The sequence below is a fragment of the Dasypus novemcinctus genome, chromosome 12 (assembly GCF_030445035.2).
Source record: "Dasypus novemcinctus isolate mDasNov1 chromosome 12, mDasNov1.1.hap2, whole genome shotgun sequence".
Taxonomy (NCBI): domain Eukaryota; kingdom Metazoa; phylum Chordata; class Mammalia; order Cingulata; family Dasypodidae; genus Dasypus; species Dasypus novemcinctus.
Window position 1 is genome coordinate 28754854 of NC_080684.1, and position 24327 is coordinate 28779180.

The 24327-nt window shown below is 37.3% G+C and overlaps 1 pseudogene; it reads right to left on the reverse strand.

Annotated features, from left to right (window-relative positions):
• LOC101427774 (TBC1 domain family member 22B pseudogene) overlaps positions 1–24327 on the reverse strand; it is a 103114-nt pseudogene that overhangs the window by 12369 nt on the left and 66418 nt on the right.

A 24327-nucleotide genomic window follows, 5' to 3' on the forward strand; every position in this document is an offset into this window, starting at 1 on the left:
AAGGACTGTAGTTAACAGTAAGATTTTGACAATATTCTTTCATAATTTGTAACAAAGATCTCACAACAATGCAAACTGTTGGGACCCTGTATGATGTTATGCAAGTTTGCTTTGTAAGTTCACAACTTTTACTATACGCTTCTTATGTATGTTCATGTAAAAAAGATATAAATAATAATAGTAATAATAATAGGGTTGGTTGGGTGAAGAAAAGCAGTAATATTTTGAGGGTGCTCTTTCATCATTAGTTAAAAATGTTTCACAACAATGCAAGGTATTGGTGGTTGGGTGAGGTATGTGAGTGCTGTATGATGTTATGTTTTTTTGTTTTATAAGTTCCCAACTATTACTACACACTTATTGTCTATGAATATAATATATGAGTAATATACTTCAGTAAAATTTAAAAATAAAGTAAAATTAAAAAGTAAAAAAACATAAAATTAGTAATATTAAAATCTGATACCTAACCCCAAAACTGGAATAACTAGTAAAAGAAGAGCAAGCAATACACAAAGCAAGCACAAGGAAGGGATAACAAAGATTAGAGGAGAGATAAACGAAATTGAAAAAAAAAAAAAGAGAAAATAGAGAAAATCAACAAATCCAAAATTTGAAAAGATCACTAAAATTGACAAATCTTTGGATAGACTGAAAAAGAAAAGATGAGAAAGGATAAAAATGATGCAAATCAGAAATGAAAAGTGGGACATTTCCACCTATTGTGCTGAAATAAAATGGGTTGTAAGAGGATACAATGAACAACTGGAAGCTAATAAATTAGATAACCTAAATGAAATAATGGGAAAAAATATTAGAAACACAAAAACTACCTACATTGACTCAAGGAAAAATTGATGATCCAAACAAATGAATAACTAAAATATTGAATAAGTAATAAAAAGTTAACAAAGAAAAGCTCTTGACCATTTGGCTTTACAAGGGAATTCTACCAAAAAGTCCAATAAAACTTAATTCCAGCAGGGCAAGATGGTGGCTGAGTGAGCTTACCTGACGGTCTCTCCTGCAAAGAAGCAGCTGGGCAGCGTTGGAGGTTCTCCAGGACCAGGCTGTTTCGGGATTTTTGCAGGGCAGGAAGTGTCTGGACATAGATTTGGTGGGAAGGTAACAGAGAGGATTAGTCTATAAGATACAATTGAACCTCTATTGCACGGAGGTGAAAGCTGCGCGTGGGATGCTCCCTCCTGGGGGGCGGGGTGGAGCCACGGAACAGGCACTGTGGTCATGCTTTTTGGAGCTCTGTGGTACTGGGGAATTTGCGAGCCCTGGGCAGGCTGTTAGGGGGTTGACAGGACGGGATGCTTTTGTTGACCGATTTGGGGAGACAAACGGGGGTTTTGTTGCGAAGCAGGGAATTTTTGATTGCGGACACAGGTAATAGCGCTTCTGCCTGGAGCCCCACCCCTACAAGCCCAGCTGCTGATCTGCAGCTGACTTAGATTGCTGGCAATAAAGGGACGTAATCGGGAGGCTGTTACAGGGTGTGGCAGGGGGGCAACACATCTGGAAGCCAATTGGGGAATATTTTGCGAGGCTTGGGAATTCTGGTGTTGGACTCTGTTGTCAGGCATTTCTGGCTGGAGCCCCACGCCCGGGCCTGGCTTCTGATCTGCATCATTAAATTGGCTGCAAGTAGAGGCGCCCTCAGGTGGCCGTTCCGGGGGCTTACAGAGTGGGAGCTGTCCTGAAGCCAAATTGATGATACATCCACAGAATAGACCCCAGTGAGTAAGTGAATTGTGGGGTTCAGACATAAGATAGAGTTTGCGGATCTGACTTCCCCCATAGGGCTGGCACCCAGCTGTGGGGAACCCTGAAGGCTGTGTTACACTGCGGTGCTCCCAGGTTCCCTGTTGACCAGATTTGAGGTTGCCAGGTCTGAATCCCCTAAACACTGGTGGCCCACACCCCAGAGACTCACACCTCTTGAGTCTTCAATATCTCAGACTTTCCATCCCTGAATTCATCATGCCCTGAGGTCCATCTGAGGTCCTTGAATGCCCTAGCCCTCAAAATTTGCATTTTTTCTTCTTTGTTTTGTTTTGTTTTTATTTTCATTTTATCTTATTTTTTTATTTTTTTTAATGTCCTGATTGCTAACATTACATTATCCCCTAGTCTTTTCTCCCAGCATATCCCCCAAAGTCTTTTTTTTTTCAGTTATTTAGGGGTTTTTTTGATGTTGTTGGTGTTGGTGTTGCTGTTGTGGTTGGTGTATATCTTTTTATTTCTTTCCCTTACCTGTTCCCCGCCCTTTACCCACCCCATTTCTCTTTCTTCCTTTCTTCTCTTTTTTTTTCTGTTTTTCCTCTCTCTCGTCCCTCGTTTTCTTCTTATTTTATTTTATCTTAATTATACAATACATGCTGCAGGGAAGACCTCACATTTCCTGGGTTTTCTCATCCTCCATTGCCTCATTTCTGTGTGAATAGATTTTGGCTACCTACACTATCCCCTTTCCCCTACATCTTGATATCCTCCATCATCTACTGTCTCTCCTATATTCCACCTCCCTTTCTTTGATCTACAATGTGTCTAACTCTTAATTTCTAATACCTTTGTTTTGTTTTCTGTCTGTTATCCACCCTTGAAACTACTGCGTTTCTTTTCTCTTTCCCTCTCTCACGAAAATACTAGCTTTTTAATTCATACCATATTCCTCTCATATTCAGTTGACTACCTCATTATAGGTACTATACCTACTGCTATAATTCTACACAACTTACATGAATCTAATATCCATCCTCCCAGATCTCATATTGTTGCTCTGTTAACATTTATCACCAATACTATTTTACACTTTTTCCTTGCTTATACAATTGCCTTTCCCTGGCCCTAATACTTTCCTTTAAAGTGAACTCAACTAGCAATAAAAAATTAGAATACAAAGAACAAAGTGACAAAGAGAAGATATAACACTTAGGCAAAAACAACAGCTAATTAATCCCCAAGACTAGACAAAGAAGCTAAGAAACTGATTAAACCCGTCAAGATAAAATGATGACCAGACAGCAACAAAAATCTACAAACCAAAGCAGTAATCAGGAAAACATGGCTGAATCCAATGAACAAACTAAAAATCAGGAAGGGGAGCAGAACTTCGCACGAGCAATGAAAGATCTCAGAACATATATCACCGACAAATTTAATGAAGTAAAGGAAGTGGTTAACAACATGAAGACAACACTTGGAGGGGAAATTGCAGACATACGCAAAAAGATAACAGATATGATGGGAATGACCACCACAGTTCAAGAAATCAAAAATACACTTGTAGCAAATATCAGCAGACTAGAAGAGGCAAAGCAGAGAATTAGTGATGTGGAAGACAGTACATCAGAAATGAAACAGATAGTAGAATTGGTCGATAAAAAGATAGAAAAAATCCAGCAAGGACTTAGGGACCTGAATAATAATGCAAAATGCTCAAACATACGTATTATAGGCATTCGAGAAGGAGAAGAGAAGGGACAGGAGGAGTGTTGCAGGAAATAATTGCTAAAAACTTCTCAAATCTATTGAAAGAGACAGATGTACATATCCAAGAAGCACAGCGCACTCCAATTGTCATAAACCCCAACAGGCCCACCCCGAGACATATACTTGTCAAATTATTCAACACTCAAGACAAAGAGAAAATTCTAAAAGCAGTAAGAGAAAAGAAAACCATCACATACAAGGGACGCTCCATAAGATTAAGTGCTGATTTCTCATCTGAAACCATGGAGGCAAGAAGGCAGTGGTATGATATAGCAAGGTACTAAAGGAAAAAAATTTCCAACCAAGAATACTCTATCCAGCCAAACTAGCATTCAAAAATGATGGAGACTTCAAAATATTCACAGATAAACAGAAACTTAAAGAGTATGCCAACAAGAAACCTCCCCTTCAAGAAATTCTAAAGGGAGTTCTGCAGGAAGAAAGGAAAAAACAGGACAGGCAGAGTTGGAGGAGAGTGTAAGAGCAACAAAAATGACAAAAAGAGAAGGGGAAAAAAAAAGCAAACAAAATATGACAAACACAACTCCAATCAAAATATGGCTAACACAAATAATTCCTTGAAAGTAATAACACTGAATGTCAATGGATTAAACCCACCTATCAAAAGATTCAGACTGGGATATTGGATATTGGATAAGCATCTATATGCTGTCTACAAGAGACACATCTTAGGCCCAGAGACTCATGGAGGTTGAAAGTAATGGCTGGAAAACAATCATAGAAGCAAACAATAACCAAAAAAAGGCAGGAGTAGCTATATTAAATCAGAGAAAATAGACTTTAAATGCGAAACAATTGTGAGAGACAAAGAAGGATACTACATTTTAGTGAAAGGGACAATCTATCAAGAAGATCGAACAATCATAAATATTTATGCTCCTAACAAGGGCGCCTCTAAATACGTGAGGCAAATGCTGGGAAAACTAAGTGAAAGAATAGATGCATCTACAATTATAGTGGGGGATTTTAATACTCCACTATCAAATCTTGACAGAACATCTCAAAAGAGAATCACTAAAGAACAAAACATTTGAACAGTATATTAGAGGAGCTGGATCTAATAGACATTTATAGATCATTACATCCAAACACAGCAGGATATATATTTTTCTCAAGTGCACATGGATCATTTTCCAAGATAGACCATATGCTAGGCCACTAAGAAAGGCTTAATGAATTCAGAAAGATCAAAATCATACAAAACAATATCTCTGACCACAGTGGAGTGAACCTGGAAATTTGCAAGGGACAGAGGCCCAGATTTCACACCACAATTTGGAAACTAAACAGCACACTCTCAGAAAAACAGTGGGTCAAACAGGAAATCTCAAAAGAAATCAATGACTACATTGAAACAAATGATAATGATAACACAACATACCAAAATTTACGGGATGCAGCAAAAGCAGTACGGAGAGGGAAATTTATACCCATAAATTCATATATCAAAAAAGAAGAAAGAGAAAAAATTGAAGAACTAACTGCACATTTGGAGGAATTAGGAAAAAAACAAACAAACAAAGTAATCCAACAGGAAAAAGAAGGAAGGAAATAACAAAGATAAGAGCAGAACTAAATGAAAAAAAATAAGAAAGCACTTGAAAAGATAAACAAGACCAAGAGCTGCTTTTTCAAGAAGATCAACAAAGTTGACAAACCTTTAGTGAGACTAACAAAGAAAAAAAGAGAGAAGAGGCAAATACACAAAATAAGAAATGAGAAAGGCAACATCACAACTGACCCCACAGAAATAAAGACTATCATAAGAGGATACTTTGAAAAACTATATTCGAACAAAAATGGCAATTCAGAGGAAATGGACAAATTCCTAGAAACACATAAGCAGCCCATATTGACGAAAGAAGAAATTGATGGTCTTAACAAACCAATCACAAGCAAAGAGATAGAATCAGTCATTAAAAACCTCCCAACTAAGAAGAGCCCAGGGCCAGATGGCTTCACAGGTGAATTCTACAAAATATTCCAAGAAGAACTAACACCAATCCTGCTGAAACTATTCAAAAAAATCGAAACAGAAGGAACATTGCCTAACTCATTCTATGATGCCAACATTACCCTAGTACCAAAGCCAAACAAAGACACCACAAGAAAGGAAAATTACAGACCAATTTCTCTAATAAACCTAGACACAAAAATACTTAATAAAATACTTGCTAATTGTATTCAACAAAACATTAAATGAATTATACACCACAACCAAGTGGGATTCATTCCAGGTATGCAAGGATGGTTCAACATAAGAAAATCAATCAATGTAATACACCATATGAACAGATTGAAGGAAAAAAATCACATGATTATATCTATAGATGCAGAAAAAGCATTTGACAAAATATAGCACCCTTTCTTGATAAAAACACTCCAAAAGATCGGAATACAAGGAAATTTTTTGAACATGAATAAAAGTATATATGAAAAACCTACAGCCAACATTGTTTACAATGGAGAAATCCTAAAATCCTTCCCTTTAAAGTCAGGAACAAGACAAGGATGCCCATTGTCTCCCCTTCTATTTAACATTGTCTTAGAAGTACTTGCTCGAGCACTGAGGCAAGAACCAGATATAAAAGGCATTTAGATTGGAAAGGAAGAAGTCAAAATTTCATTATTTGCAAATGACATGATCCTATACATAGAAAACCCTGAGAGATCTACAACAAAGCTTCTAGAACTCATAAATGAGTTTAGTAAAGTCGCAGGTTATAAGATCAATGCACAAAAATCAGTAGCATTTCTGTACACCAATAATGAGCAAGATCAGGAGAAAATCAAGAAACCAATACCATTCACAATAGAAAAAAAAAAAATCAAATACCTAGGACTAAATTTAACTAAGGATGTAAAAAACTTATACACCGAGAACTATACAAGATTGTCCAAGGAAATTAAAGAAGACCTAAATAAATGGAAGACTATTCCTTGTTCACGGACAGGAAGACTAAATATTATTGAGATGTCTATCCTACCAAAACTGATCTACACATTCAAAACAATCCCAATAAAAATCAACACAGCTGTCTTTAAGGAACTAGAAAAACTAACTATGAAATTTATTTGGAAAGGAAAAAGGCCTCGAATAGCCAAAGACATATTGAAAAAGAAAAATGAAATGGGAGGACTCACACTACCTGACTTCAAAACATACTACAAAGCTACAGTAGTGAAAACAGCATGGTATTGGCATAAGGAGAGACACACAGACCAATGGAATTGAATTGAAAGTTCTGATATAGAACCTCATATATATAGTCATATAATATTCGATAAAGCCACCAAACCCTCTCAACTGGGAGAGAATGGCCTATTCAACAAATGGTGCCTGGAGAACTGGATATCCATATGTAGAAGAATGGAAGAGGATTACCATCTCACACCTTATACAAAGATCAACTCAAGATGGATCAAAGACCTAAATATAAGAGCCAAGACCATAAAGACCTTGGAAAGCAGTGTAGGGAAACATCTACAGGACCTTGTAATAGGAAATGGCTTCATGAATATCACACCAAAAGCATGAGCAGCAAAAGAACTAATAGACAGATGGGACCTCCTCAAAATTAAAGCCTTCTGCACCTCTAAGGAGTTTGTCAAGAAAGTAAAAAGGGAACCCACCTAATAAGAGAAAATATTTGACAACCATATATCTGATAAGAGACTTATAACTTGCATATATAAAGAACTCCTATATCTTGAAAATAAAAAGATAAACAACCCCTTTAAAAAATGGGAAAAAGATTTAAACAGACACTTCTCCAAAGAAGAAATACAAATGGCTAAAAAGCACATGAAAAAATGCTCCAAATCTCTAGCTGTCAGGGAAATGCAAATCAAAACTACAATGAGATACCATCTTACTCCCATAAGATTGGCAGCTATGAAAAAAAAACAGAAGAATACAAATGCTGGAGAGGATGTGAAGAAATGGGAACACTCATCCACTGCTGGTGGGAATGCAGAAGGATCCAACCATTCTGGAGGACAGTTTGGCAGTTTCTCAAAAAACTAACCATAGATTTGCCATATGACCCAGCAATACCACTGCAGGGTATATACACAGCAGAACTGAAAACAAGGACACAAACAGATATATGCACACCAATGTTCATAGCAGCATTGTTCACTATCGCCAAAACTTGGAATCAACCCAAATGCCCATTAACAGATGCGTGGATCAATAAAATGTGGTATATACATACAATGGAATACTAATCGGCTATACAAACACACGTGATAACATGGATGAATCTTGAGAACCTTATGTTGAGTGAAGCAACCCCAGCATTGAAGGACAAATACTACATGACCTCAATGATATGAAATAAGCAAGCTGCCTCAGAGAGCTAGAGTCTGGAAGATAGGCTTACAGGAAATCGGGGGGTGGAGGAAGGATGTGAGCCGACGTCTGCAGGTGTGGAGTCTATGATGAGCTGGCTGTAAGTATGAGGACAAAGAAGAGTTAAAATGGGGGCAAGGGGTTGCCTTTGGGTGGGGCTTTGTGGGTTTGAGGGGGGCTGGGGATGGGCGGATGGGTAATATTGCCAAAAAAAATGGGGGGAGGGAGAGAGGGGCAACATACGAACATAGGAGATGTCAGGTGTTGGTTGAGAGTAAAATGCTGAGAAAACCATATCAAAATATAATTAAGAGGGTTACCTGTTTAGGATGCTCAGAGGGGATGATCTGACAGGGTACGGACTCCGGGGGAATGTCTAAATGCTCATTTTGCCAGGGTGGGTTGTACCATTCGATAGAGACCCAAGTAGCAAGAGTGGAGGTGGACCCACATCCTGGGGAGGACTAATGCCATCAAAAAAGAGGGAACTGTATCTCTTGAGAGAAAGGATGGCTCCCAGGGCATTAGGGCAGTTGAGCAAGTCAGGCCCTGAACACTGCAAGTATCTCTGGATGTGGCTCCTCGGGAAATGGAGACTGGCTGTCACTGTCGGCCCCAAGGGGAGGGGAAAATGGATGTTAAATGGATGGAACCAAGGTAAATGTGGGAGTAAGACAGGAGTTTCGTGAGAGTACACAAGGATGGATATAAAACATGTAATATTATACCATAAACATATAGGTGATGACAGACTAATAATGTAAACCATAATGTAAAATATAGGCTAACTGAAAATTTAGAAAACTGTATATCCTAAAGTATGGACCACAATGTAAGCACAGATGTCACCTTGTTTGAAAGCTATTGTCTCAGAGTCTGTACATCTGTTTAAGTAAATATGATATGAATAAGTTATAAATTTTACTAGTAAGGGATCCTGACATATTGGGCTTCACTTTTCAGGAAGTTTTGGATCACAGAATGGTTCAACAATGGCAGTGGAGGAATACTGGTATGGGATGTTATTGACAGGCTATATATGGTTGACAGGGAGTTATACAGGGCATATGTCCAGGGTGCATGGTAATGTTTGGATATACTCATAGTGGAAACAATTAAAAACAACAGCTGGGGAGGTACTGGGTTCCTGGCCGGGTGTGCTCTGTCGTGGTTCCTAGGGGAGCAGCGGCAGTCCCCCAGGTGCAACGGTAAGGACCAGGAAGGAATGAGGGTCCAACAGTGAGCTGCTGATACTAATGCCTATGTTTGTGAGCCTATATGCCTGAAATAAGAACAAGGTCTACAGCAGCACTGTGTCTAGGAGTTTCCTCCTGATAGCCTTCATGTTACTCAAATGTGGCCAGTCTCGAAGCCAAACTCAGTATGTAAATGCAATGCATTCCCCGCAATGTGGGACATGACACCCAGGGATGAGCCTCCTTGGCACTGAGGGATCACTACCAAGTACCAGCTTATGACGTAACTAGAAAATGACCTTGAATTAAAGGTTCAACGTGGACCAGCAGAATATCCCTGTCTACACTTAATAACAGGAGTTTAAAATGCTGTTTGACCTAATGTAAGGGGGAAATGGAAAGGAGAAATGAGTTTATATGGCTATGAGTCTCTAAAAAAGAGTCTGGAGGATGTCAGAAGGATTGCCCTTATGCACACCTGAGCAGAGTCTCAGAGACACATAAAGTAGATACAACCCCAGGTATTGCTTCTTTTGGGGGCTAAAGAGACCCACAGGTTCTATGGTCATGGCAGATGCAGTTCACTACCATGTCAGTTGGCCCTTCTTTGGAGCTGGTGTTTCTGCATGATGGAGCTGGACACAGATGGGATCTCTTTTCACAAGCCTTTCATGCTACTTTACTGGAATTGTAGTTGGTGCTGGGGTTTAAGATATATCTAGGGGATTTGAATCTCTGGACTGACAATATGATAGCCAGGCCCTGAGCCTCAGCAGACTTCAACTCCTACACTCTGATTTATTGGACTTACCCCACTCAGCTAACATGGAGTTGAAGAATGTCAACCACCACACCATGGAGCCTAGAATGCCTACAACTGAAAGTAGGAGGATTGCATCCGGTATCCATGTGGAATCTAAGCCTCCTCTTGACATAGATGTGCAATGGACACAACCAATCCAAGGTCCACAGAGAAAACGTGGCATTGGTGTGGGAAAAGTGGCCATGGTGGCTGCTGGGTGCAGGGAATGGGAGGAAGAGATTAGGTGTGGAGGCGTTTTCGGGACTTGGAATTGTCCTGGGTGGTGCTTCAGGGACAATTACCGGACATTGTAGATCCTCCCAGGGCCCACTGGATGGAACGTGGGAGAGTATGGGCTATGATGTGGACCATTAACCATGAGGTGCAGCGATGCCCAGAGATATATTTACCAAATGCAATGGATTTGTCATGATGATGGGAGAGTGTGTTGCTGTGGGGGGAGTGGTAGGGTGGAGCGGTGGGGTTGAATGGGACCTCATATTTTTTGAATGTAAAATTTTTAAAAATGAATAAAAAAATTTAAAAAAAATAAAAAATAAAAAAATAAAACAATTCCAATTCTGCTCAAACTCTTTCAAAAAATTAAAGAGACTGTAACACTCTCTGATTCTCAAGATCAAGCTCATTCACATAGCATAACCAGATAAATATACCACAAGAAAAGAAAACAACAGAACCTTATCTCTTACAAATATAGATGAAAGAATCAACAAAGCAATAGCAGACCAAATACAAAAGCACATTAGAATAATTGTACACAATGAACATATGGGTTTTATCCCTGGCATGCAAGGTTAGTTCAACATAAGAAATGCAATTAATGTAACACACCACATTAACAGAATGAAATTAAAAACCACATGATCTTCTCATTTAATTCTGAAAAGGCAATTGACAAAATACACCACCATTTCTTGATAAAAAAACAAAACACTAGGAATAGCAGAAAACTTCCATGCTACAAAAAAAGTCATATGCAAAAAGTCCACAACTAACATCCAACCAAATTGTGAAAGCCTGAAATCTATCTTTCTAACATCAGTAACAAGACAAGGATGCCATACCACCACTTGTTATTCAATATTGTTTTGGAAGTTCTCTCTAGAACTATTAGGCAAGAAAAAGAAACAAAAAGCATCCAACTTTGAAACGCAGAAGTACAAACTACCTAATTTGAGATGATATGATCCTTTATAAGAAAAATACACCACAAAGCTTATAAATGAATTCTGCAAAATGTTTGGGTATAAGATCAAAACCCAAAAAACAGTGGTGTTTCTTATACACAAGCAATAAATAATCGAAAGAAAAAAAATCAAGAAAAAAATCCATTCTCAATATCAACTAAAAGAATCAAATATCTACAAATAAATCTACCCAAGGATGTAAGAAAATGATAAAACATTATTTTAAGAAAATAAATACATAAATAAATGGAAGGACCTTCCTTGTTCATGGACTAGAAGACTAAATATTGTTAAGTTGTCTATACTACTCAAAATAACTTATAGATTCATGCAATCTTAATCAAAACCCAATCAATCTTTTGGAGAAATAGAAAACAAATTGTCAAATTTATATGGAATATAAGGAGCCCCTGTTAGCTAAATCCATCTTTAAAAACAAATGTAGTGCTAACAAACTGAATCCAAAACATCCATGGCCAGTGGGATGTATCCCAGGTATGCAAGGATATTGCAACATAACAAAAACAATTATTATACACCACATTACATGAACAAAGGGGAAAAACAAGATCATCTTAGTTGATACAGAAAACGATTTTGACAAAATCCAGCAGTCTTTCTGGATAAAAAATAATTAGAAAACTAGGAATAGAATGTAATTTTCTCAACATGAAAAAGGTCATATATGAAAAAGCCACTTCTAACATTATACTCAATAGTGACAGGTTATTGTTAGGCAACTGAGTTTTGACAAATGTATCAAGTCCTCTCAATTGGGAAACAATACTCTCCTCTACAAATGGTTCTGGGAAAACCAGATATCCATATGAAAGAAAGAAGGAAGAGGTTTACCACATACCATATGTATAAACCAAGTCAAATTGCATCAAAATCTAAATATAAAAAGTTCCTAAAAGAAAAAGTATCTTTAGGAACTTATGTTAAGTAACAATTTCTTAGACAGTTAACAAAAAGCATGGCAAAAAGTTGAAAATAATAGATAAATGTTACATCATCAAAATCAAAACTTTTGTACATAAAAGAACTTCATCATAAAAGTAAACAACCTTCAGAATCAGAAAATAGTTGACAACCAGGTATCTAACATGGTTTAAAATCTAAAATTTATAAAATATCCTACAAATCAGCAACAAAACTTGAAACAACCAATTAAAAATGGGAAATACACTTAATAAACTTTTCTTCAAAAAGATATATACATAGTCAAAAAGCACCTTAAAAGATGGTCAGCATCATGAGCTATTAAGGAACTGCAAAACAAAATCACTATACAATATTATTTCACACCCACTGAATGGCTACTATTAATAAGATGAAAATTCACAAGCGTTGGTAAGGTTTTGGAGAATTAGGAACCCTCATTCACTGTGGTCGGTAATGTAAAATGCTGCAGCCACTGTAGAAATGAATATGGAGGTTTTTCAGAAAGTTAGTACAGAGTACAGTATGACCTTCTAATTCAATTTCTAGGTATATACCCCAAAATATTGTAAGCAGGGACTTGAACAGTTATTTGCACACTGATATACATAGTGACACTCTTTACAATCGCCAAAAGATGGAAGTAAAACAAGTGTCCTTCTACAGATGCACAGATAAACAAATATGGTATGTACATAGAATATTTTTCAGCTCTTAAAAATAAAAAAAATCTGATAGATGACCAAACTTGGATTACCTTGAAGATAACATGTTGAGTGTAATACACCATGCATTAAAGGACAAATTTATGATGTCACTTATATGAAAACTTGAGTAAGCAAATTAATAGAATCAGAAAATAGATTACTGAACACCAGGGACACAGGTAGGATTAGGGAATGGGGAGTTAATGTTTAATTATTACAGAATTTCTGTTTTGGGATAATGCAAATTTTTGGTAGTTGATAGTGGAGATAGTAGTATTATATTGTGAACTTTTGGGTGATAGTCATGTTACTAGACTAAAAAGTAAAAAAAAAAACAATATTAGGTCTGTACAACACAAACAATGAAGTCTAATGTGAACTACGGACTATAGATGATAGAACAATTATGATATTATTTAACCAATTTTAATGAGGCACCATTTTAGTGAAAATGTTAACAATAGATATGGGTCTATGAGAGCTCTGTATTTTTCCATGATTTTTCTGTAGACCTACAACTTATGTAAGTAAAAGACATGCCTGTTATTCAAAACAAAAAATAGGCATGAAGAAGAGTTAGGACTACAAGACCAATAGAAGGCAGCGGAGGTAAAAATCACAGGTGTTCAGACATTGGATTTAACAGACAAGGATCATAACTTCATTTTATTTATATGTTTAGAAATAGAGAAAATGAAAAAAAATAGAATAAAATATTCAGATTGCAATAGATATTTGGAATATATATATAAAAGATACCAAATGCACTTAAGCAAATTAAACAATATGTCACTTTAAGAACTCAATCAATTATTTTAATAGTGATGGAAAACTACTTGTAAAGTGGTAGAAGGACAAATAATAAACATCTAACATAAGGCTCAGGGTTTAAAAAGGGGGATATAGGAAAACTGGGGGGAAAGAAGACAATGTAGTAGACCTGTGGCATAGGCAAAATTCTAATATGCTAATTCACATAAATTGATATCCCAAAAGAAAGAAAATAAAGGGCAAAAGAAATGTTCAAATTAATAACTGCCAAGTTTTCCAAAGTGAAAAGATATCAGTCTATAGACTCAAGCACCTTATAGAAACTCTTTGGTAAGCAGAATGAAAAAGAAAATCTGTCACTTTAGAAAAACTCCCCACAAAAGTGGAAGAGAGGGACAACAACTTTATTAGTGAATAATTATTGAACTGTAATGTAACAAAAATCACATTCACTAAAGAGATTACAAAGGGAGAGAAATTTTAGCTTTTTACATATCCAGGCAAATATAACCTATTCCATATGTGTACATGCACATGAACGATAACCAGAGGACTTGACAGTACCATTTGTCAGAGCTGGTCATTGGAGTGGTCATCTGTGTTTACCAATTGCCTTTACCCAGAGGAAAATAAACTTCTCAGAACTTAACAACAGGTATATGCAACTTGGAATCAAGTGCCTGACTCTATTAGTCCTCTACTTTCCCACAGAAACTGGAGCATTACCGTCTTTGATGACTACCTCTCAAAGAAATGGCTCCTAAGTCCTTACAAAAAACATTTCTGGTTATAAAAGTGTCAAGAGGCTTATCTAACTTTCAAAAGATTTACATACATATTAAATGGATAGATAAAGAATTTACAATGAAAAGTTTTCAAAAATAAATGCTCTAAGAAAAAGACAGTGAGTCTGTATTTTTGCATCAGGGAGAACTAGACCAGGTTTCTTTCGGGTTATGTAACTACCCTTACAAAACCACCAAAAGACGAATTAAAATTAAAACTTTTTAAAGGAGTGTTAAGAAATAAATAATAATGATTATAAAACCATTATATAGTTGCTTATATATTAGAAAATATCAGAAGGCTAATATCTGAAATTAAGCTAACTAGAGCTGTCTCACTACTGTTTATAGTTGTTCCAGACTTAACCTCCCACTTGTGCATGCTTAACTTTGTGATAGTAATTCTAGACTGACCTTACCCTTATTTATCTATGAGGCTCACCCTGTTATCCTTAGAAGTGGGATGGCAACAGCTCCAACTACTTCTGTTTAATATCCAAAAAATATATATTTGCAATAGTCCTTGTGAATGACCCTGGCTTGTTACCATACCCACCCATCCCCATTCTGTTCAGACCCTTAATGTTTATTAATGAAAAGGTCTGTATCCAGCTCCACCCCAATTATTCATTAGCACACTGATTTTTTAAAATATTAGAATTTCTGCAGATTTGCAAGGCAGTTTTGGACCATGAGGTCCCTGTTCTCTGTTGATTGTACAATATAAACTATTTCTCACTTTGAAAACCTAGTGTCTCAGGAATTGGCTTTATAGACACATAGGCATAAAAGAACCGACTATTGCTCTTATCACTTTGGCAGCTCAGTAGTTACCAAAGACAAAGGCATTCATGAAGGAATCTAACTGCCTGAGATTCTGGGGCCCCAGCAAGAGAGGTAAGCATGATAACAGCTTTCTGTGGCATTGTTGGTCTAAAAGTCTGATGATCAGGTTTTTCCTAACTTGCTGGCCCTCCAGGCCCTCAAGATGCTGTTTAGCCTCAAAGAGAGTAATATCTCAAGTCAGTCCTGTGTTTGGATATCTTACTGGGTAAGTGAGTCACCAATGTAGAAGTGAATCAGAAAGTTAATTTAACAGTCTGATTCACCTTAAACTCTCTCCGGAATGATACCCATCTCTGAACTCTCCACCTTTCCCTGATTTTTTATTTTTTTATTTTTATTTTTTTTGGGGGGGAGGTCCCATTATTTTTGAGTTTCAAGCCCTCACCTTAATTTTGACTATTAAATGTCCTCTTGAACTTTGTGTCTGTCAATTGGACATGAGGTAAGAGCATAGGGAACCTGGGGCATGTGGAGAATCAGGTATTTAGAAACCTGGGGCATCTGGAGTGGAGAGTCTTATATTTAGAAATCTGAGGCATGTTATGAGATTTCCAGAAAAAAACACATGCTTGCCTAAGGTTATGCAAACAACACTTACCTAGTAATTGCCCCTTGCCCAAGGACTGATAAGATGTCAACTAACAAGCCATCCAGGAAACTCTCCTTGGAGACTACCCCTGTGTTTCTCAGCACACACCCCACCCAATTGCTCCCACTTGCCTTTCTTTAACACTGTTCAATAAACTACCTTGCTGCCTAGTTAGGTCCTTGAATTCTTTCCTACTGTCAAATAAGAACCCTCTTCATCAATACAAGTTTTGGTGACCATGAAGGGACCTGAACAATGAGCTTTTACCAAACATTAGGTTGGTAAGTAAGTCCTCTTTTCATTCTCACTGTCCTATGTCCACCTCTCTCTTTTTCTCATTTTCTCTCTCTCTTCCTCTTATTTGGTATATCTCTCCAGACAAAATATTGCCCAATAACTGGTGGCCCAGGTCTCTGGAGGTCTGGGGATCACCCCTGAATCCATGGTGGTAGATGGCCTCAAGTGTCTGCTCTCACTCTTCTGTCCTGTGGACACCTGGGATGGGTTTGAGAGCTGTAGGTTCTTTTAAGTAGAATCCATGACTCTCCTCTTATTCCTTCTTCCTAGAATGGGCAATCTCCAATCTAAACTGGTGAATGGCACCCTGTTGGGATGCCTCCTTGCAAATTGGCAGGACCTTCCAACCAATGATCTTTGCAAAAAGAACTTCTCTGTAATGAGTTTTCATGCCAATATAGCCTAGAAGATCATGAAAATTGGCCCCTTAAAAGGTTTCTTAACAGGAATAAAATCTTCCAGTTAGATCTTTTCTGCAAAAAGCAGAAGAAATTGGGAGACATTCTCAATGGCCAACTCTTAATAGTCCTTTATCAAAGTCCCAAATGCAGGGCACAGGTCACATTTGTTATCAGAAACAAATAGGAGTGGAACAGTACTAGCCCTCCTTCAAAGGGGACAGTCCTGATGACCCTAATAACAGTAGCATTAAGGACTGTCTCAAACTAGCCTGTTCTCCCCCTCCCCACCTGTCTTTTCACTGAGCTCTTTTGACACTTCTTGAACCTAAGTGAGAGTTCCTTTTCCCTTCAGACCCTCCCCCATACATTCCAGAGGCCCCACTTAAGCCCTGGAGAGGATGATCTCTTAACCTCTCCTGCCCATACCTGAAGTGGCAGTTCCTACACCCCTTCTTCTCCACTATGTCCACTGCAAGGTTTAGCAAATGGGGAAAGGAAAATCTTAGGGTTCATACCCCCTTCACCCTGGCAGAGTTGACACAGTGTAAATGTCAAATAGGTTGGTTTTCAGAGGACCCCACCAAGTTTGTGGAGGAATTTATTTGTCTGACCATGTATGACTTCTCTTGGAAAGATAGCCAGGTAATTCTCTTTGCATGTTTCATCCCTGAGGAAAAAGCCCAAATCTGGGCAGAGGGCAGACAACATGATGACATGCTGATGATATGACTAGAGACCAACCCCACACTCACCAAGCAGGGATTTTGACATCCCTACCCAGTACCCCAGCTGGAACTATCAGACAAGGGGAGGCCTTAGAGAATGAGACCATATGTTAACCTGTTTAACTGAAGGGATGTAAATGTGCATAGTCAAATCAATTAGCTTTAATAAACTTAAAGAAATTATCCAGCCAGATTTCTGGGAAAATAGAGATAGAGTAGGTAGGCAGAGATTGACCCGCTCACAAAGAAAGTGGAGAAAAGGCAGGGAACCTATTTAAATGAGGTGCTTTGGATATATATAGAACATGAAGGGGCTTTTGAATCATCTAGGAGGGTACTAGAAAGATAAAGAAGCCAAGCAAAAAATGTAAGTTGCTAGCCCCTGTGACTGGAAATGGCATATAGACTGTGGCTTCATGGCAGGTAGCCTTGGTGCCCCTAGCTTGATGCTGTCAAGGGACTGAGGGGGTGTTCCCTGGGAGGAAGAGAGTTCTGGCAGAGGGTAGAGAATGGATTCTTTGTGGTGAGTTTGGTCAGCTGAGACAAAGGGACCCTGACTTGATGGGGAGAGGAGAAGGGTATCTGCTCAGGTAGGCTGTCATTCTCAGTTGTCCAAGAAGAGAAAGAAATTAGGTTACAGAGGGAGCAGGGACAGGCACCTAATGAGCAGGACTCTAGCAAACTGTAGAAGTCTAAAAACCCCAGGGGAAAATAGTTAGGTAGCTCTCTGAAGACTGATTAACTCAATGAGACAATTTAGCTCAGTGAAGGTGTTCCTGCCTTACATATATGAGATCCTTGGTTTGATGCCTGGGTCAATCAAAAGAGTGATCCCACTGATACTTTTTGACAGGAAGTACATAAACATTCTTTTTGTTTTAGGTTTTCTTGGATCTGTTGATTTTTTTTGTTTCCTTTTTTTATTTTATTTTTAAAATTTTAATCACTAAAACCTGGTACATCACATGAAGAGGTCAGATTTCAGATTGCAGGGTGGTTGATTGATGAACACCAGCAACCTGAGAAGCTCCATAAGGGTGTAAAGGGAAGACTGATTTTCCTTGGTTGTTTTGTTGTTGTTGTTGTTGTTGTTGTTGCTGCTGCTGTTTTGTTTGTTTGTTGTGATTCCCTTTTCTTTTTTCTTTTACTGATTTTTTTCTATGTACATTACTTCTTTTATTTCCTTCACATATCTATCTTCTGTTTTCTGCTATTTTTTGTTCATTCCACCTCTTTTTGTTCAGTTATCAGTTTTTGAAATTTTGATTTCTCTCTCACTCTTTTTTCTGTTTTCTTGTTTTCTTTACTTTTCTTTTTTTCTTTTTTCTTTTTTCTTATCCTCTGTTCTCATCATTCCAACCTTGTAATTCATTCTATATATTTTTCTCATTTTGTTTCTCATTTCATTTTTTCTATTCCACTTTTTAAGTTTTTACCTCTGTACTTCTTATGATTCTTTCACGCATGTTAATTATTTATTTTCCTAGGTCTTGCATGGCTCCTATTTTACCTTTTCTTATTACTATTAGTACTTTTTCTTCTTATCTCTTTCCTTTACCCTGGTCTTAATTTTTTATTCAAGAGAACATAGACAACAGTAAGGAAATAGAATAAGAACAAAGAGTTGATGTGAAATCTTATAAAAACAACAACAACAAAATAAAACCCTAGAATAGAAAGAGTAGCTAACAAACTGAATAAAAGCAACAAGATAAACAGATGCCTAGAAACCAACAAAAATTACAGTCCATACTAAGAAACAGTAAGACATGACCCCATCTAATCAACAAACTGAAAAACAGGAAGAGATGTAGAGAACATGGGACAACTAATCACACATGTCCAAATAAATTTCAAGAATAAAATCAATGAAGCAAGGAAAGAAATTAAGAATATTAGGAAGACACTGGGAGAAAATACCAAAGAAATTGTAAACATACTTAAGATAACAGATATGATGGTGATGAATGGCATAATGCAAGAAATCAAAAATACACTGGAAGTACATAATAGCAGATTTGAACAGACAGAAAAAAGAATCAGCAGGGTGGAGTATATTACATCTGAAATCACATAGTAGCATAGTAGAACAAATAGATAAAAAGACAGAAAAAGTCCAGCGACTTAGGGACTTGAATGACAACAGGAAAACACAAACATAGTTATCCCAGAAGGACAAAAGAAAAGAGAGTGGGCAGAGGGAAGGATGGAAGAAATATGGCTGAAAATTTCTTGACTCTATTGAGGGACACAGAAGTACATTTCCAGGAAGCACAGTGCACCACAAACAGCATGAATCCTTGCACACCTACCCCATGATATATACTTGTCAAATTGTCCAATGCTAAAGACAAAGAGATAATACTGAAAGCAGCAAGATAAAAGATATCTGTCACATACAAGGGAAGCTCAATATGATTAAGTGCTAATTTCTCATCTGAAGCCATGGTGGCAAGAAGGCAGTGCTATGACATAGTTAAGGTGCAAAAAGTAAAAAAGAAAAAAGAAAAAAAAAACTCCTAGCAAAGAATTCTCTATTCAGCAAAGTTTGCATTCAACAATGAGGGAGAGATAAAAATATTCACAGATAAACAGAAATTAAGAGTTTGTCAATAAGAAACCTGCCTTCAAGAAATACTAAAGGGAATTCTGCAGTTTGAAAGTTAAAAATAGGAGAAAGAGAGATGGTGGACAGTGTAAGAATAACTAAATATAAAAAGAGAAATAAAAACCACATACCTCATATATAAACCTAAAAAAAATGAGGCTAATACAAGTAATACCTTGACTGTAATAACAGTGAATGTTAATAGCTTAAACTTTCCAATCAAGAGAAACAGATTGTCAGAATAGATAAGGAAATATGATCCATCTACAAGAAACTAACTTTAGACCCTGGTACACAAGGTGAATGGTTGGAAAACAATTTTACATGCAAACACTAACCAAAAAAGCGCAGTAATAGCCATACTAATATTGGATAAAATGGACTTTAAATGCAAAACTATTATAAGAGGCAAAGAAGGACACTATACATTAAGAAAAGGGGAAATCTATCAAGAAGAAAGCACAGTTATAAACATTTATGCACCTAACCAAGAAGCCTCAAAATACATAAGGAAAATACTGTAAAAATTAGGTTGAGAAATAGATGCCTCTGCAATTATATTGTGGGATTTTAATACACCATTCTTACCAGTATGCAGAATATCATGACAGAGAATCAATAAAGAAACAAAGACTTTGAATAATACATTAAAGGATCTGAAACTAATAGATACGTACAGAACATTACACCAAAAAACCATGAGATATACATTCTTCTTGAGTGCACATGGAATATTTTCCAGGATAGATCACATCCTAGGCCACAGAACAACTTTAAATTAATTCAGAAAGATTGAAATGATACAAAGTAATTTCTCTGACCACAATGGAATGAAGCTGGAAACTTGTAAGGGGCAAAGAAGAAGATTAGATACAAATATATGGAAATTAAACAATGCACTCTTAGACAATCAGTGGGGCAAGGAGGAAATTGTAAAAGAATTCAGTAACTACATTGAAACAAATGGAAATGAGAACACAATGTATCAAAACCTATGGGATGCACCAAAAGCTGTACTATGAGTATTGCCTTTATTAAAAAAGAAGTAAGAGCTAAACTTGAAGACTTAACTTCATACCTAGAGGAACTAGAAATAGAACAACAAACTAACCCCAATGGAAGTAGAAAGAAGAAAAAAACAAAGATAAGAGCATAGTTAAGTGTAATTGAAAATAAGAAAGCGCTAGAAAAAAAGAAGCTGGTTCTTCAAAAAGGTTAATAAAATTGATAAATCCTTAGCTAGACTGACAAAGGAAAAAAGGGAGAAGATGCACATACATAAAATAAGAAACAAGGAAGAGGATATCACCACTGATCCCACTGAAATGAAGAGTGTCATAAGATTTTTTGAAAAATTGTATGCCAACAAGATAGGATAATTTGGAGGAAGTAGACAAATTCCTAGAAATACGCAAGCAGCCTATATTGATGAAAAAAGAAATAGTTGAACTCAACAGACCAATCATTGGTAACAAGAATAAATTAGTCATCAAAAACCTCCCAACTCAGAAGAGTCTATGACCAGATGGCTTCACAGGTGAATTCTATCAAATATTCTGGAAAGAACTAGCACTGATCCTGCTTAAGCTCTGCCAACAAATAGAAGTTGAGAGAACACAGACTAACTCATTCTATGATGCCAACATCACCATAATAGCAAAGACATAGATGCCACAAGAAAGGAAATCTATAGAGTAATTTCTCTAATGAATATAGATACTAAAATTATTAACAAAATATTTGCTAATCATATTTAACAATACATCAAGCTAATTATACACCATGACAAAGTGGGCTTCATTCCTGGTATGCAAGGATGGTTAAACATAAGAAAAACAATCAATGTAATGCAACACGTGAACAGATTGAAAGAAAAAAATCACAAAATGGTTAACATATTTAGCACAATCCCAATAAAAATTACCACAGCATCTTTTACTGAATTGGAAAAGATAACTAGGAAATTTATTTGGAAGGGCAAGAGGCCCTGAATAGTCAAAGACATATTGAAAAAACAAAAGGAAATTGGAAGAATCACACTACCTGAGTTTGAAACATACTACAAAGCTACTGTGGTCAAAACTACATGGTACTGGCACAAGGACAGACACACCGACCAATGGAACAAAATAGAGAGTTCTGATATAGATACTCATATATACAGTCAATGGATATTCACCTAGGCCACCCAGCTCATTCAACATTTAATAAATGATACTTTGAGAACTGATATCCATATCACAAGGAATGAGAGAGGAACACCATCTCACAGCTTATACAAAACTATCTCAAGATGGAAAAAAGATCTAAATATAAGAGCTAAGATCATAAATATCTGGGAAGATAATGGAGGGAATCATCTAGAGCATCTTGTATCATGAAATGATTTCATGAACTTTACACCCAAAGCATAAGTAACAAAAGAAAAAATAGATAAATGGGACCTCCTCAAAATTAAAAACCTTTCCACCTCAAAAGAGATGTCAAGAAAGTGAAAAGTCAGCTTACTCAATGGTAGAAAATATTTGATAACCATATCTATGATAAAGGCCTAATATCCAGCATATATAAAGAAAACTACACTTCAAAATAAAAAGGTAAACAACCCATTGAAAAAAAAAGTCAAGTGATTTGATTAGACACTTCTCCAAAGAAGAAATACAAATAATTAAAAAGCAAATAAAAAGATGCTTAACATCACTAGCTATTAGGGAAATGCAAGTCAAAACTATGGACAATACCTTACACCCATTAGACTGGTGGCTATTTAAAAATATACAAATGTTGGAGAGGATGTGGGGGAATGGGAACACTTATCCACTGCTGGGTGGATATGTAGAGTGGTGCAGCCATTGTGGAGAACAGTTTGGTGGTTCCTCAGAAAGTTAACCATAGAACTTGCATATGACCCAGGACCCCCACTGCTGGGTATATACCCAGAAGAATTGAAAGCAGGGACATGAACAGATGTATGTGCATCAATGTTCATAGTGGCATTATTTACTATTGCTAGAAGTTGGATATAACACAAATGCCCATCAACAGATGAATGGATAAACAGATTGTGGTATATACATACAATGGAGTATTAGTGTAAGAAGAAATGCAGTTTTAACACAGGATAACATGGATGAATCTTGAAGACCTTATGTTGAGTAACACAAGCTAGGCACTGAAGGACAATATTACATGACCTCACTGATATGACAAAGAAAATTGTGCAAACTCACAGAGCTAGACTCTGGAAGACAGATTTACAGAAGACAGAAAGGGAAAAGAAAGCTGAGAGCCAATGCCCACATGGGTAAAATCTATGATAAGGTGAAAGTGTGTAGTTGTGCAGTAGATGGGCATGACGGTGGTGCAGTGATACCAAATGGTTGGGTGGTTCTGGTTTGTGAGAAGAATGGGTTAAGGAAGGTGGGCTGCACTGTTCATGGAACTGGCATGAGGGCTAGAAGAGGGACCAGGTGAACACTGGGGATTTGAGGGTATGTGGTTGAAACTACAACTTTTGGAATGTTCTTTTGGAAATACAGCAAAGGAGGGTTACTTTTTTAGGGTGTTGGATGTAGGGGGCATTTGGTAGAGTGTGCAGCTGGAGAAGGCTTCTAGGGAGTGTGTGAGTGTTCATCTTGTCCTAGTGTGTTGTATAAGTTGGTGGAGACCCACATAATGAGAGTGAAGGTATTGGACTCCCATCCTGGGGGATCCTGCTATGTTCTCAAATAGAATGGTGGGAGTCTCGAGATATTAGGCAATTCCTATTAAGGAAGGACAGGCCAGTATGACAAGCCCTCAATGTTGTAACAAGGAACTATGAATCTTGTTCTTCAAGGAGTGAGGCATGGTGCTTGCCATGGGTCCCAAGGTGGGGGGTGGGGTGGGAATAGACTAAATGGAACATGGGGCATTTGGGGGATGATGGAGGTGTTCTACATGATCTTGCAATAATGGATACAGGTCAAATTAAACTTCATCAAAATTTATAACAATGTATGGCCCAAAATGTAAAACATAATGTAAATCATTGACCATAGTTAGTTGCAATGTTTGTATAAAAAGTATACTATCTACATGTAAAATATTATTAATAGGGGAAACAGGAAAAGGGGAAGGATGCTGGGTTTATGGGAATCCCCTGTCTTCTGTACCTGACTTTTCACTAACCTAAAACTTCTTTGAAGACTATATGAATAAAATAAGACACTGGGGAATAAAAAGAAGAAAATGTCACTGCACATACAAGATAACAGATCTTACAGTGATGAAACACATAATGTCTGGGAAGTGGACTTGGCCCAGTGGTTAGGGCATCTGTCTACCACATGGGATGTCCGTGGTTCAAACCCCGGGCCTCCTTGACCCATGTGGAGCTGGCCCACATGCAGTGCTGATGCACGCAAGGAGTGCCCTGCCACGCAGCGGTGTCCCCATGTAGGGGAGCCCCACATGCATGGAGTGCACCCCGTAAGGAGAGCTGCCCAGTGTGAAAGAAAGTGCAGCCTGCCCAAGAATGGTGCCACCCACACAGAGAGCTGACACAACAAGATGACACAACAAAAAGAAAACAC